A 17838-nucleotide genomic window follows, 5' to 3' on the forward strand; every position below is an offset into this window, starting at 1 on the left:
AGTGATTTGAGTTCCTCAGGGTATATTCCCAGTAGGGGGATTGCGGGGTCATATGGAAGGTCGATTTTTAGAGCTTTTAGGAATTGCCACACTGCTTTCCACAGAGGTTGCATTAGTTTACACTCCCACCAACAGTGTAGAAGTGTTCCCTTTTCACCACACCCTCTCCAGCAGCTGTTATTTTTTGAGTTGTTGATAATTGCCATTCTGACTGGAGTTAGGTGGTATCTCAGTGTGGTTTCAATGTCATTTCCATTTTCAAAGTCTTTGCAGTACTGTAGACACTTCCTGCACATGTACCACTCAGTGGCCAGTGCAGCTTTAGTGTGAGCCCAGAGTTTCATTAACAACTTTATGGGGTTGATTTCCCAGAACCCTCCTTCTTTATATCTTGCATACTCTGCAGTTTCTTGAGCTTCCTATTTTTTGTCCCCCCACTAGAAAACTGTGGCTTTATTTACCCTAGGTGGTAGGTTGTCGCTGTACATTTTCTATGATTGTGTCCATGTCTAGGCAAGCAACAGGAGGTGAAGGGAGAAGAAGCAGCAATTGGAGCTTGTCCCACTTTTTGGGATGACCACTCTTCTGATTGATGGAGAAGCTTCCACTGACTCGTTTTAGGTACCTGTGGTCCCTGCTACTGTTACTGCCATTGTCACTGACTCTTGTTACTATTGAATTATCTGAAGACTGGGATATAAGAGAGCAAAGAGAAAAAAATGATTACTGCCTCAGGGATTGTCCTCTTTTTTGCTTCTTAAGTTAGAACCAGAGGGTTTATTCTAAAATTCACTCTGAGCTCCAGTCCCTAATTCTAGATTTTAGAATGCTCTGCCTCTGAGCCAAAAGATATACCAGAGGAAAAATAAGAAATTCACCACCAGTTTGGTTGGATTTAGAGTTCTGGTTTTCTTTCTCAATCTGCTACTCTTTCCTTATCAGAGTCTTCAAATACCTACTCTGTATATTTCACACTGGTTTTATTGTTGCAATCAGTGGGAAAGACAGAGTGGCATGTGCTTACTCCATCTTACCTCAAACCAGACCGTTCTTTTCACATGTGGAAGTGCTGTGTTTGCTGCACTGAAGCACAGATGAGTGTTACTGCCACACTTGTCATTGAGGTTTATGAAGAAATGTAGGCAACATTGCAACTCTGTGAGTTGAAGGCACACTATTCTCACTGGCTGGACTTCAATCACAGAGAAGAGTGTACAGACTTTCCCCAGAGCTAAACACATTTCATCTTTTTCTCCTGTATCACCATCTTGAAAAGCAGTGGTCACTGTGTGGGGATGTTTTCAACCACAAATTTAAATATACATCTATGCTCACACCCTGCTAACCATGCACACTAATGAACAAGTAGACAAAACATACAGCTTATGTATTGCTTCACCTCTTTGTGCCTAGATTTTTACAGTTTCTTACTGAGGTATAATTCACATACTATAAAATTTGGCCTTTGGTAGTGTACAATTCAGTGGGTTTTAGTATACAAGGGGAGCCCTCCAAAAACTAGAATGATCTTTTGGAGGGTAAGTCCCTTGTAGTACAGCTTCTCCCACTAGTTAAGTGTTCTAGAAACCCATCGGCATCAGTTTCACAACTGGCATTGTTGTGAGAGGCAGTGTTCAGCTTCAGTGAATTTTGGGGGAGAATTTTTTAAATGTGTTTTCTCATTTTGTGATTGGTGATTTATGAGCTCAACTGACCACACTTCTGAGTGTTCAACAGTTTTTGACCCCAAAGGGCATGACCCTCAATCCCCATCCTCTCTAGGTGAAAAAAGTCTTCAATGGGACGCGTTTTGCTGATGTGGAAGAGGTGAAACAAAAAACAGCAGAAGCACTAAAAGCCATCAAAATCAACAAGTTCAAAAATTGTTTTGAGCAGTGGAAAAAGTGTCTCGATAGGCATATCCCATTAAACGAAGAGTACTTTGAAGGTAACTAAAGTTTAAACATGCAAAAATAAATACAGTAATGTTTTATAAATGAGTTGCAGTGTTCTGGGGGGTCCCTCCTCATATTTACTTGGTATATCTGTGCAGGGCCAGAGCTCTGAGGCCAGTTACCTCCAGTTGCAGATATCTGTGTCTGTTTATTCTTGTGTTTCCACAAATATTAGCATCTCCTATTTATAATTTAAAGTGTAAAAGGCTGTGTCATTCCAAATCTCCTTCAAAGTGCCTTCCAGTTTTGCTTCTCTGTGTCTCAGTAGAGTTAGAGGCAGAGTCTTCACAGGCCTGTGTTTTCTGCCTCCTGGTTGATTTCTCTTTCTGCTGTTTTCACAACATTGTGTGTGGTGCCAGGGTATGTATGAGGATGCAAAAGAGTAATGACCTGCTCATACCCTGCTGACCCATGCACACGGACAAACAAGTAGGCAAAACCTAGTGAAGCTGTAGGTTCCCAAGCTCCTGGGCTCTACCCATTCCACTTCTGAGTCTACACTGATGGAATTTCTAGTGCACGTGTGTAAGGAGACACACATGAATGCACAGTATAGTATGAGCTGCGAGAAGCAGTGTCCCTTAGTTAGCAGACAGTTCTCTTTAGACACTGGAAGGCTGTGCTGCAAGGAAGAAGAAATGAACTAGCACAGGTATCACAATGGGATTATTTGAGAACCATCAAGCAGGTGAGAAAAGCAAATTACTATATGACATACATTATGCCAGTCAAAGACTGTAGAGGTGGAAAATAATACTGTCTATTGTTTATGGAGAACTGCAAAGGCTTCAAAGAAAGGGGAAGACTCATGTAAAGCATGCAAAGGAATTTTGGGCTGGTGGTCATTTCTGGGGAAGGTACGAGAGGAATGGGTCAGGCAGGGCACCCAGGAATATGTGTATACTAGGTGTTTCACTGAAACAGTGACATCTAGGGCAAACATGGTAGAAGGTTACACAATTTGCAGACTGGGTTCTGGGCACACTGGCACTTATTGCAGTACTCTTTTCCTCTTTATTGTTATTTTTAACTATTTTGGAAAGATTGCAACATAAACACATACACACACACACACACACACACACACACACACACACACAAATGAAGGGCTCTCTGTCAAGCACTTAGTGCTGGTCCTAGCACACGAAGCTTCCACTAAACTTGAACTGTTCACTTTATCTCCCCGGACTACCTAGAGGTTTAGGATTTTGGATTCAGGAACACTGCAGGGCAAGGCGATGGGTCTAAGGTTGTATACAAAGTCACAGGCAGAACTGATGTGACCCCCATCTGTCTGAAGCCAGAGTGGGTCCCTCAGTATCACCCCAGCCTGCGGGACACTCCTGTGGTCAAGGAACCAAATTGTGGGCTATGCCATTCTTCATTGCTAGCTATCCAGGGTCATCTGATGCTCTAACTAGGCTTGGTGGGTTCATAGCAGAAGGCATCCTCCGATGAATGGATCTCTATTTTCTCTAAAGAGCAGCAGGGCATTGGCTTCTAGCAATGTGCAGTGTGATCATAGTCCTTCTTCCAAAGGTGTCAAGCTCACTCCTGCCCTGAGGTCACACTGAACGGAGGAAACATTCAAGCCCTCTGGAGAAACCTGCCAGCTTGGAGAATCAGTCCATGGCCTGGTTGGCACTTGGTCCAGACTGGTCAAGCATCCTGCAAAAGCTCGTGCGCCTTGAGATGTACTGCCACCGTCCTCCATGCCCTCAGATGTCTGTGTTCTTCTCTGAGTTGGGGTCTGCAGACCCCGATTCAGGTCCAGGTTCACTACTGACTGGTATGTGGCTTTGAGCAAGGCATTTTCTCTTGAAATGTTCCTGCTTTCCTTTTCTGTATAACAAAAGGATGCAGTCAACAGGCTCTGGCATCTCCCCACCTACCAGTATTTTTATGGGGAGAAATGAAAAAAAGAGAAAGGTTATTAGCAAACAGGAGAGAGAGAGGAGGTTAAAAGGTAGAATGCCTGTGTGTGTTGTAGTGTGTATGTATTGTGATATGTGTACTGTTTGTGTTGTGTGTGTTGGGTGTGTGACATGTGTATTGTATGTGTAGTATGTGTGGTTGTAAGCTGTGTGTGGTGTAGTGGTGTGTGATGTGGAGTGTGTGGAATGTATGTTGTGAGCTGTGTAGGGTGTGTGTGGTGTATGTGTGTGGTGTTTTGTGTATGTTGTATCCATGGGTGAGCTGTGCAAGGTGTATGTGTAGGGGATGTGTTGTGTGTTTTGGTGGATGTCGTGTTGTGTATGTTGTGAGCTGTGTGAGGTGTGCATATGTGATGTGTGGTATATGGTGAGAGTGTGGTATATGTTGTATTGTATGTTGTGCTGTTTGTTGTGTTATGAATGTTGTGAACTGTGTGAAGTGGATGTGTAGTGTGGTATTGTGTGTATTGCCTCTGCAGTAGATGTATGCTCAGAAGATGGCTGTCCAGGCAATGGGATATCTGTTCCACACCAGAAAGTGCTTCTCCTCTTGGGTCACAGCCAGGGTGCAAAAGAGACTCAGTTATTAAAATGTCTGTTTGTGCCAGGTGATTACCTGTTGCCTCAAGCTGTCATCGCTCACTGCACAGCCTTTCACATTAGTGTAAATGCAACACAGAGATGCCCTTTTGCAATTCCCAAAGCCCCTGATGGGATGTACTCCTCCGAGCCTTGAGTGGTCCCTCCCTTGAGGGAGTCACTGCTAAGGGATCCACTAGGTGGTGGGGCAGAAGTATTTGGGTTATTAGTATTTGTAAAATTCAAACACAACAGGAAGTACCTTCTGAATCCCAAACCTGGTTGTTGGCTTTGGGACAACCGGAAGTGTTTCATTAGTTCACAAAGCCTTGGTGAAAGTTGAAGATGCAAAAGTCTGAGGGTGGTGAGGCAGGGGAGTTCACTAAAAACAAATCCAAGAGTTCCTGAAAATCCAGGGTACCAGCACAACTCAGGGTTGATTCAAGTTGCCCCATCCTACAAAAGTCTTTGCTGTAGGTTTAAGTGAAGGAATGCTACCCTGAACCATTTGAAAAATACAGCTCCCCTTGCAAAACTTTGCTGCCCATCCAATGTCCGTGGAATAAAGGGATGCATGATAAGGGGTGAGAGTAAGCCCAATCAGAGTAGAGGTAAATGTCAACAAACGAGGAAAACCCCAAAAGAGCCTAGGTTAACCATCACCCAGCCTACCATGGTTGATGTGATCTAGTCATTTGCAGTCTTAAATAAAAATTTGAACAATTCACCTGGAAGACAGAAATGTGCCTAAGTGGATCGTTTTCATCGCAAGTTTGGTTTACCCAGGAAGAAGGAGGCGATGTCTTACTCATCATTGGTCACCGAGCTGCCAGTCTGTGCATCACCTAGGCTGGCTCCATCAACGCAGATGGGCTTATTTCTTTGGGTGGAGATATTACTCAATTCTCAATTAAGAGGAGAAAAGCATGAGTAAATTATGCTGATGTCTGTTTTATCTGTATGAAACACTGGGGCGGGGGGTAAACTGTGTTTAAAAAGAGAAAGAGAAACATCTGGAAAAGCCGACAGGGCAGATCAGATACTGCCCCATACCAGGAGGAAAGAAAACAGAATACTGAGCTGCTGTCTTCGTATTCTGAGACTGACCCAGGTACTTGATGTACCGAGGTTTTACATAGCAATTGCAGCCTGACATATGGTGAGGTGACAGGGAGGAGATGGATTTTCAGATCCACTGTGCCTTAGGGGATTGGGAGTCAGGAAACTGGTCTTTCTTTTTGCAAACTTGCACTAGTTCTCAGATGTAACAAACACAAGGTGTGAGGGTCTCATCAGATGCCCTGAGGAAGTGAGTGCCCAGGCTTCTCCTGCATACCACACTTTCCAGAACTGGAGACCCTCACTTCTTCACCTTTTGACAAAGGACATGTCAGAAGGCAAAGGAAATTTAAGCTCTACCCAAAGAAAAGAGACAACATCAAGAAGTTCAGGGAAGCAAGCAGTGGTGAGATTAACCTAGAGTATTTGCTAATGGGGTTAAAAGAGTGATTAGAGAGTGGGATCCAGTGTGGAGATGCTGGCAGGGGTCTGCTGGAGGAATTGCTCCCAACAGAGATGGAAGTGACTGGCAGAGGTGGTGCTGGACAAGGTCCCTGGAGGAAGGAGGACAAGAGTCAGACAGGCCAGGCTGTTGGAGTGATATTGAAATCTCCAAGAATTAAGGGAGTCGTAGTTGTGGAGAAAGTGACAGAGGCACCGGAGGTACCTGAGCGTGAACAGTAGTAGCCCTGGGGGAGGGCAGAACAGTGATGAGAAGGAGTCATGGGTGAGAGACTTTTATTAACAGAAGCATGAAAGCTGGAGACAAGACAGGTGGGAGACAAGGAGTGCATGTGCTCAAAGCCAGGTCCAAAGGTGCAGGTGTGATGGGAGAAAACAGTCATGTTGGAGAGGGAGCAGTGTCATTAGGGGAGAGCAGGGTTTCCTTCAGAGTGGGTGTCAGAAACTGCTGCTCATCCAACTGCTTATTTTATCTTTTTTGTAAATAAAGGTTTTTTGTAAATAAAGGTAGCTGAGTAGCAGTTACAGACATGTGGTCCACAGGCCTAATTACTTAGCATTTAGTTCTTTGGGAAAAAGTTTGCCATCTTTTGCCTTAGAGCAAGTAGATGAAGGAAACATTGGGAAAAAGACCGAGTTTCTAGTGGGTTTTGCTGTTTGTGGGATCATTTAGTTTACTTAGTGTTGTGGTTTGAGAGGGTTACTGTGATAAACAAGATGATTGTATTGTATTGCTTTTTTTTTTCGAAAGCAGAATTTATTGAGAGGACAGAAAAGCTCCCATAGTGAGAGGGGACCAGAGGGGGTTCCCCTACTGTAATTTTTTTAATTTTAATTTTTTAAAGTGAACAATGCAGTGGCATTTATTACATTCACAAGGTTGTCCCTCCACTCCTTTTTAATATCTCTGAAATGGCAATGCATCTTCCAAACATTATTTTTTTAATCAAAAAGTCCATATGATCATATGTAAAATTTCACTTGCAGAAGTGAGAATTAATGAAAAGGAATTAAAATTTAACCTAATTTTAATTGCATATATCTCATATAAATATAATTATATCTATACCACTCTCTTCACTTTCCATTCCACCTGATAAATGACCCAAGTCAATGAACACCTGAACTTTAAAATTTATTTTTAATTATTTATTTTAATTGTTTAGCATACATTTTTATTGGCTTACAAGAAATGGGCATACAGTAAATGGTTAAAAACAAATGGATTGACACAGAGAGGTGGAATTGAAGCTTAATACAGTCAGAACCCTGGTTTGGAGATTTCTATTCTTTCTCTACCCGAAGCTCTCTTTCTTACTAGGGACAAATCTCCTTCCCTCACTGGATCTCAACATCCCCAGTCTTCAAGGGCATCCTAGATTGAGTGATGTTGGCTGTCCCTTCTCCCAGACACATCGTGGGGTAGTCACAGCACTCTACTCTTTGGTGGTCAGAGTTCAGGTTCCTCATCTAGGTGAGTGTCCAGCAGGAAACATTTTTGATGACATGCTATTTCTGTTACATCACTGAATTACTGTAGCTCAACACCCAAAGTGAATTTTTTCCCCTTTGTTTCATAACCTGCAACAACAGTCAAGTCATATCTAAAAAATATGCAACAAGTGAGTCTCTTGGAAAACATCTGCAAGAATTGCTTCCCATCTACAGAGTGCTTGGGTAGTCACCTTCAATATTTTGCACTTTTAGGGTCTGCTTTACTTCACTCAATATTTTGTATTTGAGATTTATCCATATTCCTAACATATGAAAATGTGCCAATCTCAATAGTAATCCACAAAATAAAAATGTTAAAACCATAATAACATGCCACAACATGTCCTTGGGAATGACAAAACTTACGTCTGACAGAATGCATTCTTTACAAGGATGGATGTTGCATTGTTGATGTATATGTAAATTAATTACCACTACCTTGGAAAACAGTTTGACATTATCCATTAGAATTGAAAATATGCATTCTATCCCTTAGTGTGTACTCTACACATACTTGTGCCACCAGAAAAGAAGAATTTTTATAGCAAGCATTATTTATAATACCGACAGCCTGAAAACAACCAAAATGTTTATGAACAGTTAGATGAAAAGTCAATGATATATTCACACAGTGAAACAACACACAGTAACTTAGATGAACTACAGTTACATTTATTTTATTGGATGCTTTTATTTCTCCTTTTGTTTAAGACTTTTGAAATATTTTCTGTTGAACAGTCTGTCTTTTCTTTATTATTTATTTGTAGGACTTTTTAAAATAAATGGTAGACACCAGTCTTTTATTGGTTACATATGTTTATTACCAAAACACCAAGGGTTTCAGTTGGGGTCCTGTTGCTTGCTGCACAGAAAGCCAACAGTTGAGACAATGAGGACTGCCAGGTAGGAAGACTTTTTATTTGGGTGATATCATCAAGGAGAATGGGAGATTCCATCTCAAATCTGTATCTGTGTTCCACTGAAGTCAGGAGTTTATATGGTAAGGCAGGAATGTAGAAAAAAGGAATTGGGAGGTGGTAAGGAAGAGGCGTTGCTATACAGGAATTAGCCCACTGTTAGGAATCTTCTGGATGCTGTGATCTGGTGAATTTCAGTTCCTTGATACTACAGTCCTGAGGGTCAGCTTCCTGAGAAAGGAACTCAGATAAGACAACTATAATTTTCAGGCTTTAAGACTGGGAGGTTTAATTTCCAAGTTCTATTAGTTCTATGGGGGAGTTAGGTTGGTTTAATGTTCACATACTTTCTCATACTCTACCTTGCAATTTTGCTTTCTTATTGCTGTACCTACTTTTCAGTTACTGAAGTATTATCAATCTTTTCTGTTTTATTAACATTTTCCATATATTTTGCTTAAGAAAACTTCCCAACTCCAAGATCATAAAGGTGTCCTCCCATGTTATCATCTAAATGCTTTTTAGTATTGCCTTTCATAGTTAGGTCTATGGTCCTGCTGGGATTGGTTTCTCTCTATGATTCACATAAATTGTTTTTATTTTTGTTTGTTTTTCATGAGGATACCTAATTGTTTCAATCTTATTCATTTAAAAATTCACCCTTTCCTCAGTGCCCTATATGCCATTTTTTTGTCAAAAAGTAGGTGATTCTCTGCACTTGGGTCTTTTTCTAAACTATGATTTTGTTCAGTTGATCAGTGCGGTTTCCTTATGGCAGTGCCATATTGTCTTAATCTCTACAGATTTATGAAAAGTCCTCATATTTAATAGTGTGAGAAACCCAAAGTTTCTGTTTCAAATTTATCTGGGCTGGTATTTGTTTTTTTGCATTTCCATCTAACTTTTAGCATTAGTTTATCTCGTTCCAAATAAATAGTTGGTAAGAATTTCACTATTTCTAAAGATACATTTTAAGTGAATAGGTACATTTACCATGTTAAAACGTTGCACTGTGAATGTAATGTTCAATCACTCAGTCCATGAATGCGGATTATACATTTATACAGGTCTTCTTTAATCTTTCTGAGGAAAATGTTATAGGTTTCCTTACAGAGGTCTTGGACATCATTTGTTAGATTCAGTCCTGGAAACCTAGTTTTTTTGATGCTCGTATAAATCCCACCTAAAAAAACAATTCTCTGCTGTCAATTGGCATACAGAAATATCATTGGTTTTTGTAGATTTATTCTGAATCCAATAACATTGTTACATGCTGTAGATTCCTGTGGATTTTCTATGTATATAGTTGTTTAATCTTCAGTTCTGTCATTTTAAGATAACCACTCTCTTGTTCTTCCTTTTTAATTTTTATATCTTTAGTTACTTTTTCTTGCTTTGTAACGCTGGATAGGACTTCCAGCATATCACTTAACGGGAATGGCAATGGTGGACATCTTTGTTTCATTCCTGAATGAACACTGTCAGTATTTCTTCCCTAAGTATGCCATTTGCTATAGATTTTTTTTTTGATGTGGATATAGATACCCTTTATCTGGTTAAGAAAATTATCATCTATTTTTATTTTACTAAGTCTTAAAAAAATCATGAATGTTGAAATTTATCACATATTTTTTTCTGAATCCATTAAGATGCTCATATGAATTCACCTTTAGTTTGTGAATGCCATGAGTTATGCTGATTGCTCTACTAATGCTCAACCAGTCTTGTGTTTCTGGTGTAAATTCAAGTGGATCATTATGCATTCTTCCCTCTCTTTTCCTCTTCCTGGTTCTCCTCTTTTTTTCTCCTTCTTCTTTGAATATTGCTAAATTAGGTTGGTTAATATTTACCATAAAGTATTTGTGCTTGAATATTTGTCTTTTCTTGTACTGCTCTTGCTGACTCTTTAAAAGATGTCTAATTTTCAAATAATGCTAGATTTCCAGAAGAGTTATAAAATAGTACAGAAAATTCCCATATACCCTTCACCCAGCTTCTTTCTATATATGAGACATAACCATCATGCATTTATAAAGATTAAGGAATTAGCACTGGCACAATGTTATTAACTAACTGCAGACTTTATTAAGATTTTATGACCTGTGGGTTTCGGGTTTTGTTCAGGAATTGGATGCCAGTTCCGATTTCCATAAGGGTATTTCCTTCCTTTTCTAAGGTTCTTATGGTTTGAGGTTTTACATTCAGGTCTCTGATCCATTTGGAGTTAACCTTTGTGCATGGGGTTAGATAGGGGTCCTGTTTCAATCTTCTGCATGTGGTCAGTCAGTTTTCCCAGCACCATTTACTGAATAGGTTCTCCTCTCCCCAGTGGTAAGTGGTGGAGGCTTTGTCGAAGATGAGTTGGTTGAGAAATTGAGGTTTTGCTTCTGGATTCTCAATTCTATTCCATTGATCTATATGCCTGTTCCTATACCAATACCAAGCTGTTTTGATGATTGCAGCTTTATAGTAGTTTGAAGTCTGGTAATGTGATATCACCTGCTTTGTTTTTTTTGCTGAGGATTGTTCTGGCTATTCTTGGATGTTTGTGTTTCCATATGAATTCCTATGTTGTTTTTTCTAGGTCTGAGAAGAATGTTGCTGGTAATTTGACGGGTATTGCATTGAATTTGTAGATTGCCTTAGGTAAGATGGACATCTTCACAATGTTGATTCTTCCAATCCATGAGCATGGGATATTTTCCCATTTGTTTGTGTCATCTTTGATTTCTTTGAGCAGTGTTTTATAGTTTTCATTGTAAAGGTCCTTCACGTCTCTGGTTAGGAAGATGTCCAGGTATTTCATTTTTTTTGTGGCTATTGTGAATGGAATTGTGTTTTTTATTTGGGTTTCTGTTTGTTTATTATTGGTGTAGAGAAATGCGATTGTCTTTTGTACATTTATTTTGTATCTTGAGACTTTGCCAAAGGCCTTTATCAGTGTAAGGAGGTTTTTGACAGATTCTCTTGGATTTTCAAGGTACACAATCATATCATCTGCAAAGAGAGATAACTTGACTTCCTCTTTTCAGATTTGGATACCCCTGATTGCCTTCTCTTCACTGATTGCTAGAGCCAGGACTTCCAAGCAACCATGCTGCCCATCAAAAGAGGACTGGATTTTAAAAATGTGGTACATATACACGATGGAATACTACGCAGCCATAAAAAAGAACAAAATCATGAATTTTGCAGCAACCTGGATGGAACTAGAGGCTATAATACTGAGTGACCTCTCACAGAAATAAATATCCGAGTATCACATGTTTTCACTCATATAATGGACCTTGAACATCCAATGTAATACTATAAGAAAATGACTGAAGGTACTGGGAAACTATAGGGTGGGAGAGGGAGATGGGTTAACAGTAGCAAATATCTGTCTGGGGATAGGGAAACACCTCTTATCAACAGGGTGCTTGAATGAAACGTAATTGTGTACCTAACCCTTAACTGTACCCTACAACATCATCATAAAAAATATTAAAAAAAAAATCAAAAAAAAAAAAAAGATTTTAGCAGTTTTTCCTCTAAGATCTTTTTTCTATTCCAGGATGCAGTCTAGGATACCTTGTGGCATCTAGCTATCATGTCTCCTTATTCTCTTCTAATCTGTGATAGTTTTACAGTCTTTTCCTATTTTTATGGCCATTAAAAAAAAAGAGTAATAGTTCAGTGTTTGACAGTTTGGATTTGTCTGGTATTTTCTCATAATTAGATGGAGTTTTATGGATTTTAGGGGGAAAATCTCCATTGAGGTGAACTTCCCTTCTTATCCCATCATATCAAGGTGTCAAATGGTATCATGATATCAACTTGGCTTATTACCAGCACGTTAACTTTGACCACTTTGTTAAGGTGGTGTCTTTTTAAATTTTATTCAGGCTTTTTTCATCTCATAAAATAAGTTTGAAAATGTGTCTTCTGTTTCTTTTACTCTGGAAGAGTTAGTGAACACTTAGAATCATGTAAGCATTCTAGAACTCACTGTAGAGCCATTTGACCTTGATGGTTTTTCATTAGAAAGTCTTAAATTATTAATTAACACATCTCATCAACAAGGACCTGCATAATGAACATTTGTATACCTAACCCTGAATTGTACTCCACATCTTTAAAACAAAGAATAAATAAATAAACAAACAAACAAACAGCAACAACAAAAATTAATTAGATTTCTTTAAAAGTTTTAGAACTATATGCTTTCTCTTTCTGCACTTGTCAATTTTGGCAAGTTATTTTCCTGTGAAATTATTCCTTTCGACTAAATTTTATATTTATTGATATAAAATTGCTCATACTATTGTCTTATCTTCTTTATGCACACAGAACCCATAATAACGTGTCCTTTTTCATTTGTGATATTGGTTACTTATGCCTTTGTTAAACAGTTTTGCTTGGGGCTGCCAGTTTTATTATTAGTTTTTGCAAATAGCTAATAGCTTTTTGGTTCTCTATTTTTCTATTATTTGTTTTCTATTTGATTAATTTTTGCCCTTGTTTTTATTATTTTCTTCTTTTTAAAGCATATTTTAGTGTTTTTTTTAATTTTTGGAGATAGATGATTAGAATGCTTATTTTTAATTGTTTTTTTCATATATATAGTAGAAGTCATTTCCTGGTAAGAATTATTTTAAATTCATTACTCATTTCTCCAATTTTGATATGTAATATTTTTCTTGCAATCTGATTCAATGTATTTCCTATTAGCTTTATGTTTCTTCTTTGACCTGATATTTATTTATTTGTTTATATATTTATTTATTTATCTATTTTTGAGTTGGAGTCTCATTCTGTTGCCCAGGCTGGGGGCCAGTGGCACGCTCCCGACCACTGCAGCCTCGACCTGCTGGGCTCCGGCAATCCTTCTGCCTCAGCCTTCCGAGTAGCTGGAACTATAGGCGCGCGCTACCACACCCGGCTAATTTTTTGATTTATTGTAGAGATGAGGTGTTGCCAAGTTGCCCAGGGGGGTCTCGAACCCACGGGCTCAGGCAATCCACTCACCTCAGCCTCCCAAAGCATGAGATTACAGGCTGAGCCAGCGAGTCTGGCGACCTATCTGATATTTAGAAGCATAGTTTTTAATTTTCAAATAATGAGATGTGGCTAATTTAAAAAACTTATTTCTAAAATAATTGCACTGTAATTGGAGAACTTACCCTGGATGATTTCAGTTCTTTAACTTTTTAAAAGACATGTTTAATGGTCCTGTGTATGGTTAGTTTTTAAACACGTTTACATGTACTTGAAAACAAAATGTATCCTGCAATATTTGGATGCATTGTACCTAGGTCAAGTTTTTTAATCACGTTGCACAGATTTTAGCTAAGATCTGTATTTTTTTGTGTGTGTTTTATTGTTACTTACTGAGAGATAATGTGTTACAATCTTCCATTCTTATTGGGAATTTGTCACTTTCTACTTATGGTTCTGCCAATTTTTGTTTTTATATGTTCTTAGGTCATGTGAATTAAGTATATATAAATTTAATATCTTCTTTGTTTAAGAAGTAATTTATCATTACCAAAGAAACCCCTGTATTTATATCTACTAATTCTTTGGCCCTAGTATCCACTGTCTCTGATCCACTACCATGACTTTCTTTTGGTTAATTTTGCATGATGTATATTCAGTTATACTTAATCCTTTAGCTATCAACATGTACCTATACATTCAAATGTCTCTTTCACAGAACATTTTTATGTTTTTCTATTTAAATCTGATTATTTATCTTTAGTGGAAATATCCAGTCTTTTTACCACTATTATATTAATCATTAATATAGTGAAGTCAAATTAACCATCTAATAATGTGGTTTCAGTTTGTCCAGCTTTATGCTTTTTCTCTTCCTTACCATCTCTTTTGGATTGGTTTCTTTTTTCTTATTTTTTCTTTGCTTATAGTAAAACTCACTCTTTATGGTATATAGCTATAAGAGATTTACAAATACACGCAGTTACATAACCACAAGACATCCATCATTATGAAACATTCCCTTGTGCCTTCCATTTGCAGTCAATCAGATCCCCATCTCCACTCTCTGGCAATAACCAATGTGTTTGTATTCCTCTGTTTTGAATGTTCCAGAATGCCTCATAAATTAAATAATACTGTATGCAATTTTCTGAGCATGGCTTCTGTCAGTATAATGTGTTTAAAATTCACTCATTCGTGTGTGTGTATCAATAGCATTCCTCTTAATTGCCAAATACTAATGGCAATAACGCTAATGTTAGCACCACAGCTTATTTATCCAGTCACAAGATGAAGGGCATTTAGTTGTCTATGCTTCAGTTTCAGCATTGGGTACACCCTGAGGGCATAGCTTAGAGAGAAAATAATAGAAAAAATAGGAGATTCCCATCTACACTCTTTCAGCCTCAGGAGCTCCTGTCTTGATTCTTTGGCCAGAACGACAGAATTCCATGAATCTTAACCATGGGGTTGCGCAATCTGTGTTGGGACTGCCTTTGGGTCAATGCTGTGAAAGCGAAGAAAAAAAAATTACAACCCCTTATCGAGTGTTTTTTCATGTTTTGACTCATGCCATAATTGGTTGGCTTTGGTTGACTAGATATTTTAGTTGTAATCAGCAATTTATATAGCTGTAGCAGTCTTACTTAGCTAGAAGTAGCTAGCCTCATTGATTAATTTTTTATTATTTTATTTGTACTTCTTCCTGGCAGTAGTGAAATTATTCTTTAGTCATTTTTTAGTACTTCTGAGAAATTATAACATGGCTTCTTAGTTTACAAAATTCGAATATTAATTAATACCTTACTCTATTCTTGTGCAACAAAGGCACATTCAGACAGTTCTATTTGTGCTCTTCCTGATTAATATGTGATTTTTGTTATTTATTCTAATTCCACCTGTACAATCTACATTGCAGAAAATGTCACTGTTCTTGTATGAATACAGTCAGTGTTCACTTGGATATTGTCTCATAATTCTTTTGATTCTTTCATGCACTTTAATTTTCCATCTGTGGTAATGTTTCTTCTGCTTAAAGTATGTCCTTTTATATTTTCCAGTATTCTATTCTATTGACGAGTTCTCTCAATTTTTGTTTAACTGAAAACTTCATGTTACTTTATTTTTTACCAGTCAGGAATCCTATATAGAATGAAAAACTTTCATTAATTGTAGTAGTTTCTGGCTAATGCTATACAAATATAAGATCCTTTTATTTTCCTATGGAATACTCTTCATCTTAAGTTTTAGTTTAAAATTTTTTTGGGGGGGATGGCCCTGGGGCAATTTTATTACTTATTCCTGAAACTTAGTTGCCTTATCTATAAGATGGAGATGATAATAGCACCTTTCTTAATGATGAAGATTAGATACATTAATGCAAGAGAAACACCTTAGTATGTGCCTGGCAAATGCTAAACACAACAAATGTTAGCTAGTGTTATCTATACATGCTGATGTGTCAAATAGGATGGAAAGCGTGACAGAGAACAGGAGGTTTCTGCCACTCACATGTTCTGGTTCCTGATACATGAGCTGTCCCTCCTCCCTCCCCAACCTGTCCAAGCCCATCAAGATAGCTGTCCCTCATCTGTGCAGGAGCTGGATTCTAGACAAATGTCAGATGGCATGCATTTTGCAGAACTGAATGATAAAAGCAATTCTGGCTGTTGTGGGGGACAGAACACGCGAGTTTAACCTTGCAACTCGACTGACTTGGAAACATTCTTGTCAATATAAAAGATTTTGTTTGGGGCAGTGGAGAAACCGAGGCTGGCTCCCCGATGGTGCTCCCAGTTCATGGCCCAGTCTTAGTCCTTCTGCAGGTTCTGCCACAGGGTGTCGGCTGCTTTCTTGCTGAGGGCCATGTTGGGCCTTGCAGTCATGTTAGGGGGCAGCTGAACAAAGGGAACAGATTTTTAAAGCCACCCATAAGCTTGAGAAATTTCAGTTTCTGCTTCTTGTTTTCAAAACCAGCAGTGTCCCACAGGCCAAATTGGGTTCCCTTCTACTTCCTAGGCTCCAAAGCTTCCGTTTGCCCAACTCACGGTCGATATTTTCTTGCAAGACCTTTCGCCTCACCTGGTCTACGTGCACCTCATCCATCTTGCCCTTCTTGTCCAACACTACCTCAAGGGTCTGTGTTCGGTTCCTCCTTCCAAGGGTCTCCTGCTGCCTCGTCTTCTTCCGTCCTCTTCTTCTTCCTTTTCAGAGCTGGCTCCTTAGTGCCTGGCTGCTCCAGCTTTTTCTTGGACTTCCTTTTCTTCTTTCCTGGGGTCTTGGTGCCATCTTCTATTGGGATTTATTTTGAAGCCTCAACTCTGACTGGCTTCTTTCAACTTCCTTTCCTGTGGCTGCTCTCCATGGTCCTAGAGGGCTGGGAGTGGCCTAGGAGGGGGTCTTTCTCCTGGTGGATGTTTTTTTCTTCTTCTTCACATTCCTGCTATGGTTCTTGGGGCTCTCCTGCTTCTGTTTCTGCCCCAAGACCCCCTGCTTCCTTCCCCCTTGAGCAAGTGTACACAGCGTCCCTGGCCTCACAGAACCTGTGGTCCTGCACCAAGAAGGCTGTGGGAACCTGGGCCTTATTTGCCTTCCTGTGTTTTTTGAGCTTCTTGCCAACTCTGGTCTCCTCCACACTCTGTCTGAGACCTGAGAAAGTGACCGCCCCACAGCCATGGGACATGTCTGGAGGTGACTTCTTTTTTTCTTCTCCCCGCTGAGAAACTCCGAGTGGCCAAGGGCCTGTTTCCTGGGGCTGGGTAACTTCTCTGTCTTTGGGCATGCAACATGGCCTCAGGTTCTAGGTGCTCCTCACAAAGGGTGCTGCGGTTCTTCTTTTTCTTCTCAAGAGATCCCTTGGGCATCTGCTTGACCGACATTCTTAGAGGGGGATGTGGCTCTTACTGGAGAAGCATCAGCAAAATGATTATCATTGCTGAAAACTGAGCCTTGAGCCTCTGGGGTCTTTGACCAGTTTCTTCTTCTTCTTCTTCTTCTTTGTCTCTGGGAGCCCAAGGCCTAGGTCTACTTTGTGAGGCCTGGTGATCATTCCAGTAGGCCAAACATTCCCACCTCCATGTGAGAGCCTGCTCCGCCATGACCTGGAGGTCAATTTCCAGATCTTTTAAATGGTATTGCAAGGGTCAGATGATATGATCTATATATTTCTGTTTATGTAATATATTGATATATCAAGTTACTAGGAAATTTTTTGGTTTTTGTTACCTTCTTACTTTGTTTCATTTCATAAACTAGGTATTATTTTGAATTTTGTTGGAACAAGTTAATACTATGATTCATTTTTGTTTCCTGTGCTAAATCATTTTCAGCATTTGTTCCTCCTTCATCATTATATTCTACAGAATGTTCTATTGACTATCTATTTTTCTGCTTACTTGTTCTTAAATGTGTGAACTTGAACTTCTAGTTAGAGATGGTATTTTCATATATTCTTAAACTGTG

The 17838-nt window shown here is 39.2% G+C and overlaps 1 pseudogene; it reads right to left on the reverse strand.

Moving 5' to 3' along the window:
* Positions 1-16070: 16070 nt before the first annotated feature.
* Positions 16071-17425, reverse strand: LOC103263094 (annotated as a pseudogene).
* Between the last annotated feature and the right edge of the window lie 413 nt (positions 17426-17838).

This window comes from Carlito syrichta, unplaced genomic scaffold, assembly GCF_000164805.1.
Source record: "Carlito syrichta isolate Samal-C Ts95f unplaced genomic scaffold, Tarsius_syrichta-2.0.1 Scaffold304717, whole genome shotgun sequence".
NCBI lineage: Eukaryota > Metazoa > Chordata > Mammalia > Primates > Tarsiidae > Carlito > Carlito syrichta.